Genomic DNA, 20,990 nt, shown 5'->3' on the forward strand with positions numbered 1-20,990 from the left:
AAAAAAGAAAAGAAAATAAACGGTGGGGGCTGAGTTAAAAGCTACACCTAGCAACAAGAATAAAAAAAAAATACTCTGTCTACTGCAAATAAGGATGATCTTAAATTTTGGCTGTAATTTTCAAGGACCGATTGAGCTTGTCCAAGCCCTTATTTTCCGCCGTTTAAATGATTCGAAACAGAAAAATCTCCTTTAGATTTATCTTTAATCTACATTTTCACACTAAGGAATATCTTGAGTTGATGAAGGTCACAAATATGACCTAATTGTAGGCTCTTTGTAAGTTCAATCCGTAAAGTATTACTGTAACAAACATACGGTAATTTCAAAATGTTGAACATAATCACAAAAACAGAATCGTTGTAATTCTAGTGCAAGAACTTGAAGCAGAAATACAAAGAGTGCATGGACTATTCACACTACTCCAATGGGCATCATTAAATCTGGAAAAGCATTTCTTCGGTGTTAATAAGGTCCAGATATTTGTCGAGTCATTCGTTCAAACTTTGTGGACAAATTATAGCAATGGTTTGTGGGGAAAGCGTCACAACTTTCAGCTGACAAACATCCTCATAAGATGGGCCAACTTCAGATCTGTCAGTATCCGTCCTCGCCTCGCCCATTCTCTCTACCCATCCTCCACTAATGGATCTTCTCTAATGGATCTTCCAATGACAATCTAAGCCGGAAAGCCTTTCAAATGTATTTCCGAGGCCGATAGACGCAATTAACCCAGCCACTAATGGGCCAAGCCCTTCACCAAACTGGTGAAGCGGGGCCTATGATCCAACACTTAATATAAAATTATTTCTTATATTTATTTGATTTTAATAAGGCTAGAACTTGAACTCCACTAGACTTGAGTTTTAAAATTTGATCTTGAGTTGACTTTAATGCTAGGTGTTAGATCGAATTCGAATCTAGTAATATTGAGCCAAACTCGATTAGATTACTCCCAAACTCGATTTGACTCGCCTTGTTTGTACCCTAAATATAGACATAGGTGTAAGCTTCTAATCTAGTTTACTACTCTCTATTTAACTTGTATTAAAAAAAAAAAAAGGAAAAAGAAGAACACACCTCAAAGTCAAGTTGAAGCCATCTAGGTAAATCCTAATTCACTTGTGTAAAGAGTTAAGAACTGACATTGGCTTTTCAGTATCTTTGAACAAGTTAACAAATCATTTTAATGTTTTGCTCGTTGTAAGTTATAGCCTTGTTTGGCAAGTATAGCCTTGTTTGCACAAGCTTGTTTATTACAAGTTTTTTAACAACTTTAATTATAGTAACTTCAAAAAATTTTTCAAAGTTTTAAAATTATACATTTCAAAATATCCAAAAATTTACATGCGCGCTTCAAAAAAATTTTCTACAACTTCTACAGTAAGTTACAGTAAAATTTTAAACAAACACTTAAAAAACTCACTTGCCAAATGGAATGTTCAAATTTGATACTCAATATTTTTTTTTGTTCCTTGTATTGGTTTCCTTCTGTCCTATCTGCAAGGTGAAATTGCCACGCAGAGGCCTAAGCATCGAGTAAGCTTATGAAATCTGGCATGAGGTATAAATTTAAATACGTCCTTTTTTATTGATTGTATTCTGATACATACAAGCTGATTTCTTTTTCTTTTTTATAGGTAAAAAATGATGCATTAAAACCTCTCACTCAAACTCTTTAGTAAACAAATATAACAAAAGTAACCAACAACGTTAGGTACTGGCAGCGCAGTGGGTGGCCTGCCCAAGCTACTTAAAAAGAAAAAATGGACTTTGGGGGCTGGGGCGGCTATCAAAAATAGTTCATCCAGGGTGACAAATTAAGTGGTTACAATTTTAAGATCCTGAGTCCAATCCGGCTGCATGAGCACTAAATGAAAGCAAAAAAATGTCTGCAATGTTTAATGCCTTTTTTCACATGATTAATTTCGCACAAATGAATCAAAAGCACCCAAGTTCTGGTCGTTCCTTTTGTCTGTAAAGAACCAAACGCCTGGCCATATTATGCTAATATGTCCAAAGTGATTGTATCTTGGTCTCCACAATTTTCCCCAAATGTACTGATTCCATTGCTTCTTACCCTTTCGTTTTCAAATGTAGTATTGGAAGAGGAAAACTAATGCAATAAACGAGAGTCGCATGTTAAAAGAAAAGGGTTGTCTCTGAGTGATCTAGCTAGTTCTCATTGGCCCGAAGAAGTTAAAAATTGATACCCAAAAAAAAAAAGAAAAAAAATCGTCTAGATTAGTAACAAAATTGGAAAACGTACGATGCATAATTGACAACAAATTATTTTTGACGCCTTGAAGCGTATACGTTTCTTTTTCGTGTCGAGTAAATAGCCTAGGCAGGCATTGTAAAGTGTTACGTGCCTGCGTCTGGGGTATCTTGATTCTTGATGAAGAAAGCTCCTCAAAACAAGTGCAAAATTCTTAACACTTCCGGGAAAGAGAGAAATTTCTAGCTGGGGTTGGTGAGACTGCGGCGACTTTGGACTCGGCTTCTTAATTTTCTTGGGCCATCCCATTTTCTTATAGGAGTAGACTTGGGTTTATCAAACAGACATTTTCACTTGCTTCTGATAATGTCCAGTTGATGTTTACGTCAGAATTAAAATGGAAATAAAAAACTGTATTGTCCATGTAATCGAACAGTTTTAACATTTTATTTTTTTTTATTTTAAAGAGGACATGTAACAGAATATTTACTTGACCAAGACTATGTCCATACCTTGGGTTGTAATTGTGTCAATTACACAAGGTAGTTGGATATTCCTCGTCACGATTCTGATTTGTATGTGTGTTAGGTGAGAATTCAACAGTCAACGCGTTCTCATTTTATTTCTCTATGTATTGAGTTTCTCTCTTCACGTGCAATAGTAAAAATAGTTACTTAATGGAAATTTGTTAATACATTTAAATCACGTCCAACGTATTATATGAATGTATATATTAATAATTATTATCTTTTTTTTTTTTACATTTATACATTTTTTAAATTTATTTTACTTTTTTAGTAACATCCGAGTGTCCACTCGTTAGACAAACTCAAAGTAAAACAATATACACTATTCATGATTACACATTTTTGTTTAAAAAGGGAAAGGAAAATATTTCTGGAGGCTTTTCTTTTTTGTGTGTTTTTATTGGAACTTTGGTAGCTCCTAAAATGAACCCCTAACGCATAATGTTTGGCTAGTATCGTTGACATGTAGTCAACTCTGTTTGAATTGTTATTTTTAGAAGTTTTTGTAAAAAAAAAAAAAAAAAATTATTATAGCGATTCAATGTATGTGAAATAAAATGATAATTGAGAAATTTATTCATAAAAAACGTAAAGAATTTTGGGTAGAAAATTGCAATCCAAACAAGGCAGAAGGAGCGTACTTAGCACTTAGTTAGAATTAAAGGTGTCTAGGTGACACTTTTTGATACCTCAAGGGGTATGACTGATTTAGCTGAGTTATAGGTTTCTGCGTAATTAAGTATTTGCATATCGTAGAAACGCTAATGAGTAAGGACAGTTTAACGACTAATTATCAAGCTTGCCTAATCACATTCACGGGGTTCTATTTCTTTTCCTTATCGGGCTGGTTTGCTGAATACGCTGACGTTGCAATTAAGTTGTTGAACTAATCCAACAAAATAGCCTCTAATACTTGGCACCAAGCCACCAACTCTAGCATGGAGGTGGTTGTCTGGAACGACTCGCTCCCTTTGTTTTTCTCTTCTGGATGAAGTTTTTTTCAACATTCATTTAACATGTTTTCGACGTTTTTTAATAATCACCGTATACTCATTTCAAAGAAAATACCACAGCAATACTTTTTGAAAAATAATATCAACAAATGAAATCCAAATTGAATAGAACGGTCAGAATTTAAGCGGAATCAAACATTATTTATTTATTTATATATAAGCAAGTAGGGAGGACAGCACGCGAAGCCGCTCTTGTGCACTAACCATACTAAACAATGAGTCATTCCAATTACATATGATTCTGATGAATGATTACTATTCACCTTTTTAAGTTGTGATTGATCAGTGATTGGGTGTCAGACAACAAATTTTAGCATTTGTGGTCCTTTTTGTTGCCTGTTATATGCGGAGTGCACGTTCAACCCTCCCTCGTCCCTTCCATGAGAGGAATGTACAATGTTAGAACTCTTTGGATTGCTATTTTTAGGAATTTTTATATAAAAAAAATGTACTGTAGTAATTTGATGTGTGACAGATCTTCTGTCTCACTCCATGTGTTAGTTTTTGTCCCACTTTTTATTATATTGTTATTTCTTTTTCATAAACATTATATTTTAGTTCTTTTTTGTTTCCTTAAAATCTAATAACTATTAGTAACTGAGTAATACACAAAATTTAACAAACTCAAAAAATCAAAATGCATAAGAGATTTTTTTATGAATTTTCTGTTGTATTTTTTTAATTTTCTATTATATATTACTTTTTTGAGACTATTGTATTTTTGTTTTACTCAATTAATAGTTATTGAATCTTAAGAAAATAAAAAAGAACTAAAATATGATATTTATGAAGGAGCAATAGCAATATAACAAAAAGTGGGACAAAAAGTGGCATAGAGAGTGAGACAAAAGATCCGTTGCGGATTTGATGTATGTGAAGTAAAAACGTGATTGAGAAATGTGTTCACAGAAAACGTAAATTTTTTTTTGTAAAAAATCACAATCGAAACAAAGCCAATTGAGGTGTTAAGTTCACGAGTACAAGACATAGGGGTGGCAATTCGGGTCCAAATCAGGTTGGCGGGTCGGGTTCGGGTCAACCCGTCAGAAAATCTGTTGACCCGAACCCCACCCGCCAACCCGTGACGGGTCAGGTATGCTGACCCGAACCCGAAAATTTCAGGTTGACGGGTTGGCGGGTCGACCCGAAATGACCCGAAACTTAATTTTAATTTATTAATTTATCACTGTAATTTCTAATAAAATCAATTTCTCACAAAACTAATTACATAATCAAGTAATAAAAATTTAAATAAATAATTCCAAACCAAATCTAAAATAAATTAAACACCGTAAAAGTGTTTTATCCCAAACAAAATATAAAATAAATTAAAACAATATAAAAGTAAAAAATAATATAATATATTATTTGTCCAAATATAATAATTTCAACTTCATACAAATTAAATAAATTCATTTAGGATTAAGTAATTAATGCCTTTGAAAAAAAGAATAACTTAGTTTAGTTAGATAAAATTATTTTTATGTTTATTAAATTATTTTTAATTCGTAAACGGGTCATATCGGGTCATATCAGGTCACCACGGGTTGACCCGAAATCGACCTGTTTTCTTTTCGGGTTCATCGGGTCCAACCCGATTCTGATCCAAATTCCCGAAACCTCAACCCAAACCCATTAATTTCGTGTTAGGTTCGTGTCGTGTTTTCAGGTCGTGTCGAAAATTGCCACCCCTAACAAGACATATGTCCACACTTATTTGGGAAAAAAAAGAAATAATATTTAATTTATAGATAAGAGATGGAAACTTACTATCATAAAATTTTGGATTAAAGTCAAATATCTATTTCGTATATTAGGCCTTTTGTGATGTACCCTTTCCAACAGCGTGTTAGCTTATAAGCTCTAAAAGGGTAATGCTCTTATTTGGGATCCCGAAAGAGAAGTACCACCTTATATATAGAAGTTGACCTTGACAAAAAAAAAAAAAAAGAGAGAGAGAAGTACTACCTACTACCTACTCATGATTTGCTACACATTACACGTACATCAAAACGCATATACCCTTTCCTTGAGCTTATTAGAACAGCAGGAAGGGAGTCCCCTTATCACAACATGGTTTGGCAGATCAGAAATTATGGCAACAGGGTCCTTGGAAATGTCATCTTCAGGATGCATGGAGAGAGGCCAATAGAGAAGATAGATGTGCAGATTGGCTTCCAAAATGGAGCATTAATCAGGTGTCAGGATTGCTGCTCATCATAGACCCACCTGCAGGGCTTAGGATGTTGCTAGAAATGGATATTATTAGGGCTGCGACCACACGTCTAGCAGCTGTTTAAGAGGCTCAGCCTCTCCCCTCGTATGCCAAAAAAAAAAAAAAAAACCCATATACCCTTGAAATTGTAATGCATGCCCACTAATTCAAGCAAGAATCTCCATACAGAAAAGCGATTTGCCAATTGCCAAATGATCAAGTCAAATTCACTTAGAAATTAGAATTGGGGAGTGATCGCGTATGTCTTATGTCAACAAGACGTCAATCTCCACAACACCCAAAAAAAAAAAAAGTGGATCCTAATTGGATGGATGAGATTGCAGTAGTAGGTAAAGATGGTAAAGTGGGCCATTAGAGCGGGTCTTCTTTAGTTTACTTCACCGTTAGAATCTTTAGGTCTCCGTCCGCTTTGGCCGGACCCCTGGCTCCAGCCTCCGAGGGTTCTTGGGTATTTCGGGTACCAACTTATTGTTCATATTATTAGTAAAGAAAAGAATGAGCTTTCATTGACTCAGCAAGTGCTAATAATAGTCATTAATTATTTTCTAAGGCAATTCTTTTTTTTTTTTAATTATTTTTGTTTTACTTCGTTGCATAACTAGAATTTAAGACACACGTTTTAGTTTCTAATGTGGCAAATCCGTTGCCTAAGTTGTCAATTTTTTCCCCAAATCAAAGACTAATGCATAGACAATTTGTCACTTGGATTTTTAGATTGCATCATTCAACCAATTTGTTGCTAAATATTGGGAATAAAACAAGTTTTTAGTGCACCTGGATGTTTTAAGTTGAATACGGCAAACTTATATAACAGCATGAAATTAATTTCCTTTTAAAATATTCAAAAATTTAGGTAAGATTGTGAAAGTTCAAAGTTGAGCAATATTCCAATTGATCGGGGGGAGAAAGAACACACACACCATACAACAACAAAATCCCATATATTAAAGCGCATTTGGAAGGAAAAAGAAGTGATGTGTTTGATTCCGCCACCTACTACATTTACATGGCCTGTTCAAGGCGTGACAGGTGCATTATACTTTTCAAGTTTTGGCCTCAAGCAAATAATTTCTTGTCGATATGGAGAATAGGCGCGTTTCACCAACCACTGGCTTTTGTCAATACAGCAGTTAATAGTAAGACATTATTGTACTTCGTACACACCCGCGGTGGATGTTTATCTGATTTCCGCAACGTACAAAATAGCAAGGCTAGGCTCGTACTTAGTGGAGTGCCTCTCTGGTTTTATTTCAGGCTTTGAAATTAAGTCGAAGATTCACAACATTTATGACTTCTAATGAGGGAGTAAAATTTGCTTAAATTAGTTTAATGTTACTTCACTAACATCGCAGGTTGCAAATCCCTTTATTAGAAGACTAATTTTAACACAGTGAGATGATTTAACTTGCCAGAAGTGGTGCAAACTGAATTTATTTCCCTAAATGCATTCTTTTAACTTTTCTAGGTTGAACAATTAAGTCCATCTAGAGGGACATACTTTTCAAATTTGTGGTTTCCTACTCTGCAGGTGCAACTTAAAACATATTTTAACTTAATCCAAATCAAATTAAATTTTGGCAGCTTTCCCCTACCATCACCTACTCCACCTTGTGGGTATATTATTCCCATCCACAACCCCCAAACCAACCAGGAAAGGCTCTCAAACAACTACCAAGAACCAAAAGTTCACCTTTCCTTGGTCATTAATTTCCTCTTGCCACCTTTCCTTGAGTCATTTTTCTTGCCCTGCTCCATCAAAAATCAAAATGGAGACTAAGCAAGATCAACAAGAACTTGTTTTCCGATCAAAACTTCCTGATATATACATCCCTAATCACCTCCCACTGCATTCATATTGCTTTGAAAACATACCCCAATTCTGCAAGCGTCCTTGCCTGATCAATGGCACCACAGGGGACACCTACACCTATGCTGATGTTGAACTCATTGCACGTAAAGTTGCTGCCGGCCTCGACAAAATTGGCATCCAACAAGGTGAAGTTATCATGCTCTTGCTCCAAAATTCACCTGAATTTGCATTTGCACTTCTCGGAGCATCCTACCGGGGGGCCATGAGTACAACTGCCAATCCATTTTACAAGCCGGCTGAAATCGAAAAGCAAGCAAAAGCATCCAAAGCCAAGCTGATCATCACACAATCCTGTTATGTTGAGAAAGTGATGGACTTTGCTAAAGAAAATAATGTCAAAATCATGTGCACTGATGCCCCTCCGGAGGGTTGTTTGCATTTTTCGGAGCTGTCGTCGGCTGACGAAAAAGACATTCCAGCCGTGAAAATCAGTCCAAACGATGCCGTTGCACTGCCTTATTCATCAGGCACCACTGGTCTACCAAAAGGGGTCATGCTGACGCATAAAGGGTTGGTCACAAGTGTTGCTCAGCAGGTTGATGGAGAAAATCCCAATCTTTATTTTCACAAGGAAGATGTGATATTGTGCGTTTTGCCTTTGTTCCACATATATTCACTCAATTCTGTGTTGCTTTGTGGGCTAAGAGTTGGTGCGGCAATTTTGATCATGCAAAAGTTTGAGATTAATGCACTAATGGAGCTTGTGCAAAAATATAAGGTGACAATTGCTCCATTTGTGCCACCAATTGTTTTGGAAATTGCCAAAAGTCCTGTGGTGGATAAGTATGATCTTTCATCCATAAGAATGGTGATGTCCGGCGCGGCACCCATGGGGAAGGAGCTCGAGGACACCGTTCGAGCTAAGCTCCCAAAGGCAGTGCTTGGACAGGTAAAAATATTCTTGAGCAATTTTGTCCCATATTTATTTACTACTACTAGTCAAAAAGAATTAATTATGTAGGAGCAAGTTCATCAGTACTTGAATTCATATCAATCAAGAAAAGAAAAAGACAGGAAAAAGATTGGTAGATATGGAGTAAAATAGATTATGGGAAGGCGGAAGAGGTAGCAACATTAAGTAAATTAGAATATGGGAAGGCAGAAAAAGTATCCTGGAAAGATGAAACAATTATAAAACAGAACATGCCTGGCTTTCTTTACAGTGGTACCGATATATTAAGGTAAATTTAGGGTCCTTTTGGAAGTTGCGATGCATTTGAAAAAAGAAAAAAAAAATGTTTTTAAGCACTAAAAGTACTATTAAATGTTTGATAATTAATTTTTTGTAATTTAAGAAATTCAATATTTGATAATTTAAAAGAACTTTTATCAAAAGTACTTCTTTATAAATTAACGCAATTCCAGATGGAGCCTCAGTGTAGGACTTGTATCCACTAAGCCTTCTCTTGGATTCTTAGGCTAGAAAATCCTTGTCCGGTTGAATATTTAGTGGGGGGCCAATTTCAAGCGGATGTCATCCCCTTCCTGCCATTCTTGGCGTTACTAGATGCATATTGCCATTACTTCAGTGCGTGATTGCATTAAAGATTTGCCACCATCGCCGAATTTTTATTTTTTTTTTTGTCGACACATGGGTGTCCGAGTCGATCATCGCGTAACTTGCTAGTGGAGATTTTGCTTCTTTTTTTCTTTTTTTTTTCTCATTGGCCTCAAAGTTCTCACATAATTGAATTTATAGAGCAACCTTAAATGTTTGTCTTCCGAAATTACTGCTACAAGATGTCACGTGATCTGAAGTTGTTATGTTGCAATATATAGAGCTTGCAATTCCAAGGAGTTTCACATACTATACTAAATATATAAATAGTCGGCAGATCAGCAATAACAAGTTTTTATGGCAATCTATGACACGCTATTGATTGCAGTAAAGCATACTTTCAAGCTGGAAAATCTAACCAAATTACGCACTTTCCACTATTATTATTATTTTTTTCTGTTGGTCCCATCTATTTTTTGTCGTGTAAGCAAAAGCATTTCATCTTCCTTGATTCCACGGCAATCGGTTGTACGTATACCCGTTCCTTCTTTTAAGTTTTAACCCCATCCTCTTCGTGAAGGAACGTCGCCTTCTTCCCTTTGGTGCGGTCAGTGGCAAGTCACTTCTCGGGTTTATATTTCATGGTCCTTGTTAATCTTCACCTACCGCGTCTTTTTCTCAAGAACAAGAAAATTCATGATATTGACTTTTATCTCTGCTTGTCCCCATGTTTGATTTTTTTTCTTTCTTGTCCTTTCAATCCCAGTAAATGTTGTGGTGTACGAGAAATGAAAGTGACAAAAGATGACTGGTTTAACAAAATTATTGGACATGTAACACGTGTGTTTAATTGTTTCGAGTAGAAAGTCTTCATGCTCTTTTGAGTTCTTGAATTGTGATGGCAATATTATTGGGTCAGGGATACGGCATGACTGAGGCAGGACCTCTGCTGTCCATGTGCTTAGCGTTTGCGAAGGAGCCATTTGATGTCAAATCAGGTGCTTGCGGGACAGTTGTGAGAAATGCTGAAATGAAAATTGTAGATCCCGAAACTAATCTCTCTCTACCCCGCAATCAAGCTGGAGAAATTTGCATCAGAGGCGATCAGATCATGAAAGGTAGATGATGCCCAATACTAAATTCAGAAATCCAAAACCCACCGGAAAAAGAAAAAAAAGAAAAGAGAACAAAAAATGGACTGCAAAGACACAGAATATTTGATTGACTAAATAACTATGACGAGTAGAGTTACCAAAAAAGAAAAACAGAATATTTGGCTGACATCTGATGAGCACTGATTGGTAATCAGGTTACCTTAATGATCCGGAGGCAACTGAGAATACAATCGACAAAGAAGGATGGTTGCACACAGGAGATATAGGGTACATTGATGATGATGATGAAATTTTCATAGTGGACCGATTGAAGGAATTAATCAAGTATAAAGGGTTTCAAGTGGCACCTGCAGAGCTGGAAGCCATGCTCATTTCTCACCCTTGTATTTCTGATGCAGCTGTTGTCTCGTAAGTTACTCGGACTTCTTCACCATCTAGTAATCGTATGTACATTTTTTTTTTTTTGTTGAATTCAGTGCTAATTAATGTAACTGCAGCATGAAAGATGAGGCAGCTGGAGAAGTTCCTGTTGCTTTTGTGGTCAGAGCAAATGGTTCCAAATTTCCGAGGATGAGATCAAACAATTTTATCTCAAACCAGGTAAACCAAAACCAAAAAAAAAAAAAAGGAGGAACCTCCAAAAAAAAAATGGATTTTATCTTTTTAAACATGAGCTCACATTTTTAATGCTGTATGCTATTTCAATTAAATTCATAAAATGGGAAAACAATTTCCAAACACGTACTTGAAAGTTCATTTTCACAATGTCGAACAGATCTTGATCTAGTGATTAAAATTAAAACTCTTAATTGTAGATGTTTTGAGTTTTAATTTCCTTACATTCTCCTAAATCCCACTTCTCTCCCGCTAGCAAAAAAAAAATTTTTTTTTTTTAAAAAAAGTTCATTTTCACAACATATTTAGAATAAGCTCGTCTGAGGATTAACTATGCGGTGGGTTCGTCGTTATTTATGTTGTGCAGGTGATTTTTTATAAGCGAATCCATCGGGTGTTTTTCATGGATAAAATTCCTAAAGCTCCATCTGGAAAATATTGAGAAAGGACCTAAGAGCTAAGCTTGCAGCTGAAGTTGCTTGCAATTAGAGTGCTGTATTATATATATAACAGTCTCTAGCTACAACAACGCTGTTAATTTGTATGCGTTTTGGGAGAAAAGGAGAGAAAGTGTATACTTTTATATGTTTCTGGTGTATACTTTGGTTGTTGGTGTCAGATCTCCTCTCATCCTCAACTCAAGTTGATTTTGTTTCTCTTTTTCTCTTTCTTGGGTTATGTATATTATGATGATAGAACATGCTATTTTCCAAATGACTAAAGACTATTGGACAAGGTTTGAGCTAGATGATTATCGGATAGATGTCATTTTGTTTTTTCTTTATGTATATGTTATTCTGTTTCTCAATATCTATTGCCTTTTTTTTTTTTCCCTTTTAAATAGTACATGTATTTCACAATTGTAGTACACTAGACTAGAGTTGTAATACAAATTACAAATAAGATTAGATTGTGAGGCTGAAACTTTAACCACTAGACAATGGTGTAATTCAATAATTCAATTTACGACTTCAGGGTGGATTTTGGTTCCATTATTTTCTTTTTAGAGTAAGTTTTTTATACACTATTAGTGTATAATTTTTTTAAACTAATAAGTTTAGATTATATTATATAATATAAATTCAAAATTTCATATAATACAAATTCAAAATTGAAATTTGAATCATACACATGAGACAGACATCTATAATTATTCATATAAAAAAAATCATAACACCGTCGTCGTACGCTTAAAAAGTTATATATATATATATATATATATTAGCACCAACTCCCCAGATTGCAGTTATATCTCCAAGAGCTTGGGCTTCAATTCAACTTCCAAGTGGTCCATCATCTATGACACTGCCATAACGCTTACCCATTACAGCGAATTACTTTGGTGAGCCGATCATGCAACCTTGTACGACCCAGAGCGAAGCCTCATAAAATAAGAACCCCTAACGAGCCCATTAGTCTCATTAGGGAACAAGGACATGTGTTAGAAGGACCCAATATGCCGAATTTTGGATTTGTGGTTTATGCTGATTTTTTTTTTTCTAGCACCCGTCTAATTTTTTTCAAACAGAACTACTTAATATGAGAATTGATAGGAGATAAGATTTGAATCCTTGACCTCCCACCCCACCAAGTTTTAATGCTTTGGTGGTTGGTTGGTTTATGCTGGTAAGAACGGGTGATTCTCAAGATGCAAAGGAAAGAATATTGGGTTAATTTTCTGGTATAGAAAAAATCTTTTCTATTGCTGAATATCAGAATATGTACAGGTATTCACCACAAGAAAAAGTGTTTCTAAACCATTTACAGTGACAACATTTCAAAACCCCAATAAGTTTCCCAAAAAAAAAAAAAATTAATTGGATATTGGTGGTTGAAGTAGTTGCCTGTGGTGGGTGGTGAGAAGGCAATGGTAGGCAGAAAAGGAAGAGAGCTTTTGAAAAGTACTTTTGGGATAAACAGTAAATTAGATAAAATATTAAACAAAAATCTAAAGAAACATACCATTCAAACGGACCCATATGTACATGTATAAGCGGACTAAAAGCCTCAGAGATCTTGCATAATCATTTTGGCATCGGAGAGATTAATTGCATGCGCAGCTCAAACAAAATTGGACCTGCACTTGAGAGTTTCTTGTGTACTTTCCATAAGAAATGCTATCGATATTTGCACTGCACCACCTATGTTATGTGTTTGTTGTCTAAACTTTAGGGCAAAAGCTAACACTTGAGAATAATGAAAAATGTAGTAGTGTATTCATGGTTGTTTTTTTGCTATTGGCGACACTTGTTTGTTAACTCTAGCCCTTTCTTCCCCTTTCCTTATCTTTTATTCGGGGTTCATTCCTTATCAAGTTGTACGTTTTCTCCACTGGCAATTGTGATCTCAAAGGCCATGAATTCAATCCCATATCAAAACACAAAAACTGATCCATTGGTACAGCAGCTCTTTTGAACGCAGGAGACAGAGAGATCATAAAAATCATAATATTCTCATGACCCCCACTCCAAGGACTGAAGTGGTGACACATCAGCCTCCAATAGCCGACGTGTCAATTTCTAGGGTCAACTTATGTTGCAATTCTGTCTGCCACCTATAATTCTCTACTCTCTCTGCACTGTGCTTTTGCTTTCCAAAGTATGCAAGAGAAAATGGAGGAGAAGAGAAGAGAGGAGAAGGGGGCTTAGAGTTTTAGTCGTATATATATCGTAATGTGATTTGTCCCATTCTACGCTATTTGTCCATATATTCTTCAGTTCAGACTTAGCAGAAGGTCCAGAACCGGGCGTGCCATTCCACCAATGAGGGTCCAGATTTCAACTTGTACGAAAACCAGAAGGCAACCCTCCAAATCTTTGTACGAAAACCAGAAGGCAACCCTCCAAATCTTTGGAAACATGAGAACCCTGTGTGCATCATGGCTCACGGATGCCTATCCAAAATTCAATTTGTTTCTGTCCGTTCTTTCTGTCCATGTGTTGTACCAGACGCAACAAAACAGGAGAACACAACAACAATTTTGGAGTAAATCAGATTTTATTAGGGTTGGAACGAATTAGAATTATTTACAGACTGAGTATAAGGTGTATATATATACAATCAAATAATCAAACGGACTAGACCCAAAAATAGGTCCAAAACCAAGACCCAACAGCTCAGCGACATCTCAACACCATGATATGATGACAATCAAACGAACAGCTTCTTTGGAAAAGTTGAATCCCCACGCATTTTTGTCTTTAAATTTGAACATGAAAATTGGTGAAAGATTTGGCCTATAGATCAATGTCAAAGAGGAAGGGAAATGCCATTAGCTGGCTGCTCTAATTTGGACGCTCCTCTTGAAAAGTGACTCAAACCATTATTTTATAGCTCTATGGGGGGATCTCGTGACAATTGTAGGTACGGTAAAATAATGTTGCTAATGTAACTAAGTTGTGATGGTCATCCGAATTTCATCTTCTCAAAAGAAGAAAAAGTAAAATAAGGTTAATCATTCATTAGTACTAGTAAAAAAGTGTTCAAGATTTCAATAATATCATCATTGGATATTCCTCTTCTTGTTAGTGAATGCTCAAAATGCAAAATTATCCAAAAAGAGACGAAAGTTTTACCTTTTCAAGTCAAATGATCAAGAAACTTCTTTGTAGAATACATATACTGACGATGCTCATGAACGCACTCAAACATGCACAAAGAAAAGAAAAGGAACAAAAAGGAAAGAAATAAATCCTGCGAAAGAAATAATGCTGAACAATGTGGTACTGCTACAAATTGTTGGTTTCCTGTACAGTCGTTACCATTACCTCGACACTATAGTTATGCATGCTTGAATAGGAAAATTTCCATCTGCTGTCCACCGCTTGAGACCTGTACCAAAATCACATTTTTATGTCCTCCACTCATAAAGGAATAAACCCAAAAAAAAAAAGGGAAAAAAGAATGCAAGCAAGGCCAAAATGGAAAATTTGAAAGATGGGGAGGACAAATATTCAGGAGACTGGTTCCTAAACAAAGTCTTCTTTTATGAACAATTTCATTATATAGTGCGTAGGAAACCAGTCTGATAAGCACAATTGTACACGTTTCCATCTAATATGTTCGGTTTTCTGAACATACATTTTTTGTTGGATAAACACTAAAAAGATCATTAATATATATCTCAAGCTACCACCACACTGGTTCCTTTTTCTTGTGGTGGTGTAACGCAGAGAAATCGTTAAGACAGGCAAAGCTACCACCCCACTGGTTTATCAATGTTCTTTTAATCACGATGCTTGTTTTTGTTCAACATTTTTTGTTCTCAAATCTAAATCATATAATCACTGGGGTACTTTTTCTGTGTTAGAAATTACTATTGTTCATTAAGAACCTTTACCACTCTAGCCAGAACTAGATATGCTGACATACTCCAGCATTTTATACTTGTGACTATATGTGGAGAGTCATTTCATGTGGCCTAGTTAGGTGCAATAGCGACTAAATTGATGTTGACAATAGTAGGAGTTTTGGATAGCAACTATGGAACTAGCGTGTCCATTGATGAAATATGACTATGCTACTTATCTTTTCTCCAATGCAACTTGTTTCTAGGAAGTCCTTATGCCCAGATGTAATTAATACTGCAGTTGAATTTTGGTTTTCTTGATGGCATGATCAAAGTTGGATTAATCCTACTGAAATCCACTCAAAGTTACGCTTACTTGAAAATCCATGTTTGTAAACTAAGGCACCATTGGGATGGAAGAGAAGGGAAGGAGAGAGCTTTAGTGGAAAAGAACAGAAAAGAAAGGAGAGTAGAGGAAAACTTGAGTTCATCCATCTTATTTGAGTTATGAAAGCAAAAGAAAGAAATCTATCACGCATTAATTATGTTTTTATCTATAATTTAAAAGTCTAATTTATAAACACATGATAAGGTTTTTACGAAAATTTAAAATTTTCATTGATTTTGGTATCTTTTTCCTCCATTTTCTGCCCACTTTTGAATGGAGAGTAGATTGACAAAGAGTAACAAAATCTTGTCCCTCCCTTTTCCTCCTAATCCTTTTCTTTTCCTCCTCAAAAATCAATCCAAACATCAAAAACCTTAATTACCCCTCTATTTCCTTTCTTTTCCTTTCCTCTCCCTCCCATTTCCTCAAAACAAACAAATAGTGCCTAAATTAACCAACTATTGATCTTTATTTGTGCTGTCATCTTATCAACCATCCGTGCATGAAAATTTATTAAGCAATCATGTTCACTCATGCAGGCAATGTCGTAATACTCATCCTACCCCATCAGAATTGGCCATCATTGATGGCACCAAATCTTGGATAAAAGCACGAGAGAATTGATTCTGATCTGTTTTATGACACACCCTTGTAGCCAAAATAAATACTATCAATGTAATGCATCCAAATTTCAAAAAGAAGAAAGTTGAACAATGCATAGAAGACCAAAAGTGTCCTGGTGGGGGTTGGGGGGCGGGGGGACCCTCCTTTTTTAAGTCATGGGATGGCAGCGAAGCAACACCACAAAAGCAACATGAAGAGATACTACAAAGTCGAGTTTCAACTTTCAACATCAGGAGCTGCACCAGCACACATATGCAATTTCAACAAAGAGTAAGAGATGAGCCTTTATCTTTTCACAATCTTATTCATCGTGTTTCAACCATTACAGTCTTACTTCGAAGTTTACAAACTCCAATACTCGAGAGAAGCAGGATGAATTGGGAGATGAACAGCGCATGTATATGACTTAAACACAGTAAGAGTCATTATCCACGTGTAGATAGAGAAGAGAAGAGAAGCGAAGGCAGTAGTCATGAGTCATCATGGGTCAGACCTTCTTCCATGATGACCCCATAAATCTTTAAAAATCCGACACAACACAAACATGTCCACCACACATCTCAGTTTTTAGTTCCTACATAGGAAATTCCATTTCTAGATGCAAAAACCACAGGCTCCCCACCGCATCATCACCGCTTCTGTCTAAATTTTGCCATTTCCTCGGTCTCCCCCTCTCTCAAGTCTCAACCCCAAGATAGAACCAGGGCCTTAAACGGTTGTCAGTCTCTACTGCAGCATGTTTGCTTTGGTTACATTAAAATATATATGCACATTTTCTTAAAATGAAGAGAAGGCAATTCCTAGCAATTTTACTTCATTTGATTATTTTTGAGCTTGCAAAATGGGGTGCGTCCATAACCATCGATCATGCCAGCAAAGAACAAGAAAAGGATTGTTTTGGTGTAAATTATTCGTAAAGATAAGGTCTGAGACATGTGCGGTGGGGATTAATGAAGTACCAAGAAGAGACATGCCTTGGAATCGTTGCATATAAATAAATAAAAATGGTCTTAACTTGGAATTAATGTTTCTGCCTTGGAATCTTATGGCTAAGTATATTCCAACAATTTGTTGCGTCTCAGATTATGTTGTGTCCGCTAATAACGGACAATGGTCACCGCAATTATAGCCGACAGCCAAGATTATGTTGACGTGATTACAAAACGTTACGTTATCTTTATTATTTATGCTAATGCAGGAAGCCCATTCTTTAGAATGAATTATTCAAAGGGAGCAAATTCTGCCATTGTTTTTCTGCGTTACTTCGTATATACTTGTTTCTACAGTGGAAATAGAGCATTCCCATGTGCTTGGCTCAGTTACCTTCACTACTAGTGGGTTTAATGAAATGTCAAATTTGAGGGTAGAGAGATTCATTCGAGATGTGATGCAGGGTAGATAGACAGCTTAGTCGTCCGTTAGGCTCTTAGCCATTACATTTATATATATATATATATATATATATATATATGTATGTATATATATATTTCCAAGTGGTTCATAGGCTGTTGATTTAAGATTGGTGAAACAATAGTACGTAAGAGGGGCAGTCCAATCAAAATTGAATTTTTAGTGGATCAGATTAATTAAGTTACAAAATAATTTTGAGGCGGTCAGAGCTGATGACACTATGCAAAATTAAATGTATTAATTGCTTGACTTTATACACTAACAAGAGATTGTTTATGCAGATGATTTTGGAACAGATTGGTTGACAAATAGCGCTAGCCGTACGTTAATGGAAAATGATACAATCTAAAAATAATTTTAGGTGATCCAAAAAAATGTTTAGCGTATGGCTCCTTGCAAGCACCTGTATGGTATTAGTTTTATATACTATGCAAAATATTGTCTGCCAATCAATGTCTCTTTTATCGGGAACTTGGTGTTACAAAAAAGGATAAAAAAATCTTAGCGGCCACTGAACAACTGGTCAGATCATATTTTGACCATTAAACTATTTTTCGTCAGTAATTGATCACTAAACAACTTAATCAGTAAACTCGTGACCATTTAGTCGATAATTGCTCTTAATCTGTAAAATTAGCAATTAATCTGTGAAATAGGGTCGCGTAATTGTTAAACAAAATTATCCCGTACTTTGCCACGTGTACAGTTAATTTCGCAGATTAAGAACAATTATCCACGAAATGGTCACGGATTTACTGATTAAGTTGTTTAGTGGCTAATTACTGACGAAAAATAGTTGATGGCCAAAACATAATCTGACCAATAGTTTAGTGGCCGTTTAGGATTTTTTGCCCAAAAAAAATTAAGCATTTTTTTTTTTTTTTTTGCATAGAAGACGAAAGAATGCAGGCATATTTACATCATCTTTGGATCTGAAGAAAAAATTGTAGTACTAATTTATAGTACTTCAGTGGTTGCCAACTGTGAAATGACAAGAGGCTGTTAAGTTTGACTCGAGGAGTGATCGTAAGTATTGGTTTCAAGATTACGAGTATAAATTTGTCCCCTGTCGACGGCTAAACTATTCTTTGGAATTTCTTTATTGCTAATCCATGCTGATTCAAAGGTATTAGCTCCAGAAACATGAGGTCTTCCTTGACAAATCAAAACTAATCATTGGCGACAAACTTTTGAGGCAATAATTTAGTACTAAATTAATCAATCAAGCTACATGTATTCAATTAACTGAAGGCTTGGACCTCCGTGAAGGAACAATGAGATTCGTTCCAGGAGGGAGATGAAACAAGAATCGCCTTGATCAGAATCATATGCATACTTGCGAGGACAAGCAAGATGATTCGAAGATGGAACCCCAGTAGCATAGTCAATAGTGGAGCAAACCTAAAAACGTACTTTAATTGCAAGAAGAAGTGAGTTGGGGAAAATTATGTGAGGTGCATTATTATATTGCGTAATTGGTCTAGTCAAGATGGGTTATCTTAATCACTTTCATGTACTTTAATTGGAATTTTAGAGCAAGATCTCAACTCCTCTCTCTGTCCTAAGTAAACAAAGGGTGGCAAGCCAAAACGAAGCCATGATTGGACCCATGATTAGATGGCCAAAATCGATGTATTCATTATTAGACTACAGAAAAACAAGTGAGACATGTAGAAACAATAAATAATTATCACGTAGTATATTTGCAAATCCTTTTCATAATCCTTTATTCAAATACTGTTTTTTTTTTAAAACTACAAAGCAACTATAGAATTGCAAGAATTTTTATGGACCGACAAGGGAGTTGGAATGCTGCCATTAATGGACGCGACAACCATTTGATTCATCCACTGATATTTGCAGGTATTTGTCTCGATCTCTCTCACTCTCATGTGGAAAATAATCCAATCTCCTCCATTTTTGAACTCGAGACCTCCTATTAATCTGTGGCTTCAGGTACAGTAAACCTTAGCACCCCATATGATTCGATACTAGTATACATACAACACAGAACATACATGCATACTTCCCCTCGTCCACTTTATATCTAATCTAATCCAATTTTGTAGTTTTCTGCTCCTCTTTTCCTTTCATAGATTGCTTTGATTTTTCCTTGACATCCTCTTTCACACACAACACACACTTGACATTTTCTATATAACGTCCTCTCAACACGCTTTACTTACCTACCTCATCAGCTATCTCTTATCTCTGCTAGTTTTCCTAACTATGTCCGTTGCATGAACTCCAATTTCTTCTCTAGAGTTTCTTGATAAAAAATTTCAAACCTTATCCCATATTTCTCTAGTACAAGTTGAATTTTCTTCTTGTTTTTCTTCTTCCTTGACAAATCTTAACCATGAATTACGAACCAAGCACGGCCCTTAACTTGGGTCTAACCAACAATGACCTCAACCTAGACCAAATCCTAGACCGATCAACATCTTCCTTATCCTCATCTCCGCTAAATCCATCAGAACCACGGGTTTTTTCTTGCAACTATTGCAGAAGGAAGTTTTACAGTTCACAAGCATTAGGAGGCCACCAAAACGCTCACAAACTTGAAAGAACCTTAGCTAAAAAGAGCCGCGAGCTAAGTTCAGCTGTTCGGCCGCATTCGGGCTCTAGCAGCCGATCAGGGTCCGTTTCTAGTGCTCCAAATCACGTTCAGCCGCCCATCATGGGCCACGATCATCACGGGTATAGGCGATTTACGAGCGATACGAGCTATGGAAGAAGAGAGATGGATTACGATTCGAGGATAGAAAGCCATCATTGGAGCAGTAGAGTATATAAGCCTGAAAGTGTGCAAGAAGATTATAGCCAGATTGATTTGTCTCTGCGGCTGTGATTTTTTCCCAAGAGTTTATCTAGATGTAGTACTCTAAATTTTTTTTTTTTTTTTATATATTTTTTATGCAGCATTAAGTTTGTGTCTTGTCGAGGTATCTATAAATTAATTCAAGAAGGATTCAAGACAAAATGCTTGATATGAAAATTATGGAAGGTTATGCATCTTTTTGCAAGGAAGTTTCTAAAAATAGAAAGTAGAAACTCCATGCATGAAACTTGGCATTATTGATCTGAAACATATATATGATGAACCATTATTAGGGATTTTTACCCCACAAATTGCATTGAGAAAATACTAGTGACTTTTAATTGTCAATTTTAGATCCATCCGATAA

General features: G+C 35.9%; 1 pseudogene; it reads left to right on the plus strand.

Annotated features, from left to right (window-relative positions):
- The first annotated feature begins 7,622 nt into the window (after window positions 1-7,622).
- Window positions 7,623-11,902, plus strand: LOC113772914 (annotated as a pseudogene).
- The last annotated feature ends 9,088 nt before the right edge of the window (window positions 11,903-20,990 follow it).

The sequence above is a fragment of the Coffea eugenioides genome, chromosome 6 (genome assembly GCF_003713205.1).
Source record: "Coffea eugenioides isolate CCC68of chromosome 6, Ceug_1.0, whole genome shotgun sequence".
Taxonomy (NCBI): Eukaryota; Viridiplantae; Streptophyta; class Magnoliopsida; order Gentianales; family Rubiaceae; genus Coffea; species Coffea eugenioides.